This window comes from Condylostylus longicornis, unplaced genomic scaffold (genome assembly GCF_029603195.1).
Source record: "Condylostylus longicornis isolate FDR11 unplaced genomic scaffold, ASM2960319v2 ptg000031l, whole genome shotgun sequence".
NCBI lineage: Eukaryota > Metazoa > Arthropoda > Insecta > Diptera > Dolichopodidae > Condylostylus > Condylostylus longicornis.
The window spans coordinates 6,428,605-6,435,642 of record NW_026578000.1 but is presented as its reverse complement, the minus strand read 5'-3'; the positions used below and the strand labels follow the sequence as shown (position 1 = coordinate 6,435,642).

Genomic DNA, 7,038 nt, shown 5'->3' with positions numbered 1-7,038 from the left:
AATAAAAAATATTTGTATTAAGATAATTATACCTGCCCAACATTAGAGCTAACTCAGTGTTGTTTTACTTGCATATAAAATTTTGAAATTCTTATCAGTTGATTTCTGCTACTTAGCACCATTCCAATTTATTAACAAAGATTCTTAATGCTAGTGGAAATTTTAATAATTAAATTAAAACTTGTTATGCATTTAGGTATAGGTAGATATAATTACCTACGTTGATGCATAAAAACTAGTTCTTTCATACTAGATACTTACATATGTTCTTTCATACTAGATACTTACATATGTAATGTTTTTGTAAATATTTTCGCCAGTAAAAGAGTTTAAATAATTTAGTAAGTTAGATACAACTTTATGAACTTTTAAATATGAACTTTTAAAATAGCTGGAATATGTATGTGAGCAGGTTATCTAAGTATATCAAAATTGCAAACTCCAAATAATCCAAAAATATTCAAGTAATTTCAAGTTTTAATACAATTTCTTCCTAAAAGTTCAATACAATAAACAATTTGAAATAATATGTATTTTTAATATAAGTACATACATACCTATGTATACACATATGTACCTATCTAACTTAGGTAGATACATATACACATATTTAGGTGCGCCAATTTTATTTCAATGCAACTTTAGTCTACAACTAATTTTTATTGCATCAGAATTAGCCCCACTTATCCAATAAAATACAGCGAGCAAATAGCAAACGTTTTTTTTTTAATTTTTTATATTCCAACTTCCATTATGTAAGAATGTGCACAATTACAATATTTAGGTACTACACTATATTTTAAAAAACTTTTTTGAACTTTTTAACAAAAAATTTTAAAATATTTTAAGCAGAACTAAAACTTTCTTTTTTAATTTTCTACTTTTTGGGAAACAATCATTTTTTTAGTACAGCAAAACTTTAAATATAAAGTTTAGTGAGATTTTTTTTTATATGCGTCCTTATTTCTGAAAATTTTTACAGTTTTGCTTCCCCATATATCCATAGTTAAATTAAAAAAAAAATTATGAATCTCACAATCTTAGGAGCTAACACTTACCTTTTTAAAAGAAGCTCTACTTGTTCTTGATATGACTTTACTTTTCCTTGTCTCCTTCATTTTATAAAAACACAAATTTTTATAATTGTTTAACAGATATGAATTCAATAAATTATAAAATAAATAAAAAACTCAATAAATTAAATTAGGAAAGAACATTTATAAAAAGAAACAATTTTATTTTTCTAATTAGGAAAAACCCGCTTTTTTTAAATTAGCTTCATTTTAGCTCAACGAAAGCTTGATAAATAACTGAAACGAAATTGTCAAAAACCAAAATTTTAAATACAAATGCAGCAACTAAAGTACTCGAAAAATGAGTACTTTTCAAAAATATTTGAATATGAGGCTCACTAGATCTAGATGTACTCAAAAATTAACGAAAGCTGGATATTGAATTGAAATTCGTTATTATTTAATTATTAAAGCATTTCCATTTTATTTATTTTAGAAAATTAATAAATTTTATTTTTCTAGTTAAACTGAAAATTATGTAAATTTGAATAAAATGAATTAAAATTTTTAAATATTTTGTTCTACTGAGTTTCAACCTTCAAATGGTCGATCAGCTAATTAGTTCATTTATGATTCATCGTGGTGCTTGTTATATTTCAACGCTTTTGCGTCTAAATGTGTTAGAACTTTATTAAAGGAAAATGGAACGAATGCCGACCATTGATTCAAGAATTGTCATGTGAACAACTGAAATAATCGTAGCCTAATTATTTATAAAACAATCATCGTATTTGGAATTTGGATTAATTGTATGTTTGACATAAATGTAAAATCAGCTGCAACAAAATATAAGACCAAATCTTTTATACAGCAGTCGCCTTTTTCTAAGTAAAGTGTGTAGTAGTCGTAAGAATGAATTTACTTGTAGCTTTTGTATAAAAAGTAAAGTTTAAGTGCAACTGTAATAATTTGCATTGTTCTTCTTGACAATTAAATGTCAATTCAGTATTGAGTATGACATATTTTTTTTTTTGTTAATTAAAATTACACACATAACATTTTTATTTGATATTTGAGAATTTAAATAAATTGCAAAATTTTTATAAAAATAATGAGAACGAACCATTAGAAATAAATATTTATAAAATAAAAATGATTTGTCTGTGAATGAATTTGTTTCCCAAAAAAAAACGGACATAAGACATAATATTAATGTATAAAAGAGTACATAACAGGAGAATACATAATAGGAGAAAGATGTTACAATAATTCAAGTCAGACCACAAAACATCCTTTTCAACTATCATCACACAATAATCATGTGAAAACCAAAGAAAATCAAAATTAAATACTGTAGAAAGAAATCTGCAAAAAAAAGGATTATAATTTTTCCCTAGTCTTATAAGAGTGTTCTATTTATGGTTAAATAATATGCTATATTTATGCGAACTCATTTATGCATAGTAAGTAGTCATATGGATATTTAGCAAGGCACACGTGCTTAGCTACATATATCAGATCGAGTCAGATGAATTGAAAAGAAAGAAAAAAAACCCACATAGGTAGGTATGAGAAAGTAATGTATGAAGCCTACATACGTACTGTGTTTTGAATTTGCTTTTTCTGGACAATTATACTTGCACGTAATATATTTTCATATTATATGGGTATATTTGATTTAGGTAGTAGGTTATATTATCTACCTATTTTCATAATGTTTTCTTAGGGAAAAACGACTAAAAATAAATATAATTTTTTTTTGTAATTACCTTAACCAAGCAAGTGGAACTTGTTTTATCGCCATTTACTTCAGAATATGTATATGTAAGCACCTATGTAAGCTTAAAGTGAACAGATTGGTGTTATGGTGCAAAAAGATTTTGAATTTTATAAAATGTATTTGTGTTTTAATGGTGTAATTTAAGTAATATTTTACTAGTTTTTGGACATATTGTATTAATTAATTTGCTAAATGTGTATATAATTAAGCATTTGTGCAATTTCTTATTTTGTATTTTCAGGATTTTCGCGTTCATATATTTACTTTCCATTAGGATTTTTGAAAAAAGAAACAATAGTTTATATTAGAGCTTTATTAATATTCCAATATGGTACATAAAAAAAATATGGTTAGATAAATCGTAAGTTTAAATAAGTAGATTTATGTGGTTGTAAAACAGTAGTAGTAAAGCGTATAATTAATTCAAAAAATTTAGTTTGGCTATTGTGGTGTCTATGTTAGTTGCAAGAAGCTCTTTGTTTAAAATAAAATGGATAAAAGATGCAATTTTATTCTCGTAGCTCAGTTGGTAGAGCGTCCGCCTAGAAAGCGGTAGGTCACTGGTTCGAGTCCAGTTCGAGGAGAAAAATTTTTTAATTAATTTTTCTGCCTTTAACTCGTTCCTTTGATTACGTTAAATTTCCATTAAGTTAAATTATTAGTGTAATAAGCACATTACTTATTAATTTCACAACTATGATGTTGTATTAGTAAAAATTCATAATGCAATTTTATATTTTATATTTCAAATAAACAGAAAAATTAATTTTTATTTTTTTTCTTTTGCACAAGAAACAATATTATCCTGTTTTATTTATTGTGAAAATGACAATATGTCATTCACAAAAAATGATTGTACTTTTTGAACATAATATGGTTTTATATGAAATTTTCATTTTTAATATGAACCCCACTTTTCGAGAATACAGCAACGGAATATAAACGGAATATGTACATATGAATATCTATTTAATAATGAATGTCTATCTGACTACGAATGTCTATTGTGGAATCAGGGACGGAATTTGTTTAATAGTGTTTAATATTTGTATTTTTTGTATTTTTTATTTACATTTATATCTAATATATACGTAAACACAAATATATATAAAAAAAAAATTCAGCAAGGATTATAAATAAATAAAGAAAATATTTAGAAATTCAAAACAGGAATAACTTTAATAAAAGAATTTATGTTGCCAAAAATATAAGAATGTTCTTTATGTAATATGAAATTTTCCGTTTTTTGATTCCGACTTTTTTTTATAATTTTGTATATTTTAAGTATTCCTGATTGGTAAGTTTACAATTTATGATTTGCCAAATTGAAACTTGTCATTTATTAGTATTTTTTTTAGCATATACCATGGGCATACTGCAGAAAACTAAATTTAAATATGAATTTTTTTTTCAAATACACTTTAAATTCTATGAAGTTAGAAACAAAAAATGAATTGGCGAAGGCCGACTAAAATAAGTATTTCAAATGATGTATTTTTATACATAGACTATAGAAAATTAAGTATTAAATCTTAATTCTTGAATAATTCTCTAAGAGTTCATTTACTAGTTTACATTACTTCCATATGTACATAAATAAATAATAAAATTCTAGAAGATATTTACATTTTTGCTAATAAAGCTATTGTTAATATTATACAATGGTAATTAAGATATCAATTCATTTTTGCTTTTAATATAAATCAAATGGTGGTAAAATAAAATAAAAATTAAAATTTTGATTAAAACATAATGTTGATTTAATTGTTTTAAAGATTTATGAAATTTTGTTCTTGCATATTATAAAATTTTTACTTTTCATTAAAATTATTTGTTTCAAAAATAATTTTGTAAAAAATATGATGATGTAAATCTAAAACATGTTTTAGTGAAGGTATGATTTAAAAAGTATAATTTTGTTATTTTTGCATGTACATAGATTGAATAATAATTTTTATTATAAATGCTTACATATTATATATACACATACGCAATTGTTTATAAACCCTTCACTTTTCGATTTTAAGTTCCTATGCTATTTTTCGTTACTAGCTTTATTTTTCTTTTCTTAAATACTGTATATCAATTTTATAAAACAATTTAAATATGTATATACTTATACTGTACAGTTTTATATTATATTGTAATACATTACAATCCTATTATACATTAAATAATAATGGTACTCGATCAACACTCATATATACATAATATAATTTATATTATGTGTAATTGTTTTATTATTGAGTACCATGTACAACAAGATCCTTATTTACCACACTTATACATATGTATGTGTTATCCTTAGAGCTTTTTGTATGTGAATTTTTCTTTGTTGCTTTGATTTTATTTCCGTTTTGTTGTATTTTTTTTTTTTTGTTAATAAAAATGATTAATTTATAATTTGATCCAGAGAGAATATATTGTGAAAATGAAATAAAGATTGAAATTATCTCTAAGGAATATTATAAAATAAAATTATTATCGTAAAGTGACCTTCACTATACACTAAATGTATAATAATAATTGTAAATTATTTAGTTGTATATTATAAATTGAAAAGATTTTTCTTTTAACAAAATTATTGAAAAAATTTCTTTTTATTGGATATTAAAATGTAATATATAATTAAAAGATGGTGTATTACTGACGGTATGTAAATATTTGTTTTGTAAATTTTAATTGAAAAGGAAAATTCTTTATTAAAAGTTTAAAAGAATTGATAACAATATAAGATAAAAGTTGATAACAATTATATTTATTATATTTATATAGAAATGAAGATGTAGTAGAATTGAATAAGTTGAGTTTTAGTTTTATATGAAAATATTAATTATATACTAAAATAATAAATATAGGAATTGCTTAATAAATTGAAATTATAACATTAGCAATATATTTTCAACAAAAATGAAAAAAGCAGCCAAAGAAACACAATTCCCAAATACGTTTTTTACATATTACTATTAGATAATTATGCGCTTATACGATTTCCAATTACGGGCAAATATATTTAAATGGCAAGGTGTTAATGATAATTATTAATCAATTAAAATTTTTTATACTTTTTTTAATAATACTAAAATTTTATTTCGTTTCTTATTTTTGAAAATAAAATTGAATTGGTTATATAAATATCGCCAATTTTAAATAAATTTTACAATAAATACATTTATGTGAAAATGCATGAAATTCTCATGAGAAAAAAGAAATAATTAAATGGAAAATGCTGCTGAATACATATAATATTACATATAATTTTTTAATCTTTTAAGTAAACAAATCATTCAATTCATTCAATTCTTGTTTGCATTTCCCTATCTACATACATATATATGTAAATTCAATAAAAAAAATGCAACATTTTCTTTTATAAAGCAAGAAAAAGGAAACAAACAATTTTGCAATAAAATTGCATTTTTTGCAATAATTTTCTTTCATAATTTTTCCAAAGAGATGAAAACAAAAGGAAAATTTTTCTTGTAACAAATTTCCATTTATATAAAAATACAGGATGATCTTTAACCCTTTCAAAGAAATTAATTAAAAATCTTTCCAATATTTTCCATGTGTTTTTTTTTTTTCTTTTTTATTTATCTTTCACCAGTTAAATGGTTTGTTTATTTTATTTTTTTGTTTTCATCTTACAAAAATTCATATAAAATTCACATTTCATTCACTTTTATGCCCTTTTTTTCTTTCTTTTGTAATTAAATTTTTTAATTCTGATAATTTTACAATTTGAATAACCCTTTCATCATTTTATATGTAAGTACTAACAATAAATAATTTCAATAAAATAGAAAAAGAAAATGAATAAAAAAGAATTAAGAAAATGTTGAAAAAATTAAATGAAGTGAAAAGAAATGAAAAAAAAAAACATAAAAAAAAGGGCGAAGAAATTTCAAACAAAAGGATACAAAATGAGTTTAGTTATACAAGGATAATAAATTATTTCTTTTATACATATATATATATATATATACATATATATATATATATATATATATATATATATATTGTGTTTATACATATGTATATTCATTTAACTCTATTCTTATATTCCATAATATTAATTTGATTCTTTTACACTTCTCTAGTCTAATGGTCCATTTAAGAATACATAATAAAAAGGACATTCAAAAAGTCTGAAAAAAAAATGGACATTCAAATTATTCTTCCAATAAAATATGGTAGCACGATATAAATACCAAGATTATAATAATGAAAAGAAAAGTACCAGTA

At 22.5% G+C, this 7,038-nt stretch overlaps 1 non-coding gene across 1 annotated transcript; it reads left to right on the top strand.

Annotated features, from left to right (window-relative positions):
• Positions 1-3,304: 3,304 nt before the first annotated feature.
• On the top strand, positions 3,305-3,378 carry Trnas-aga (transfer RNA serine (anticodon AGA)). Its single transcript has one exon. It is a non-coding gene; the product is annotated as a tRNA-Ser (tRNA).
• The last annotated feature ends 3,660 nt before the right edge of the window (positions 3,379-7,038 follow it).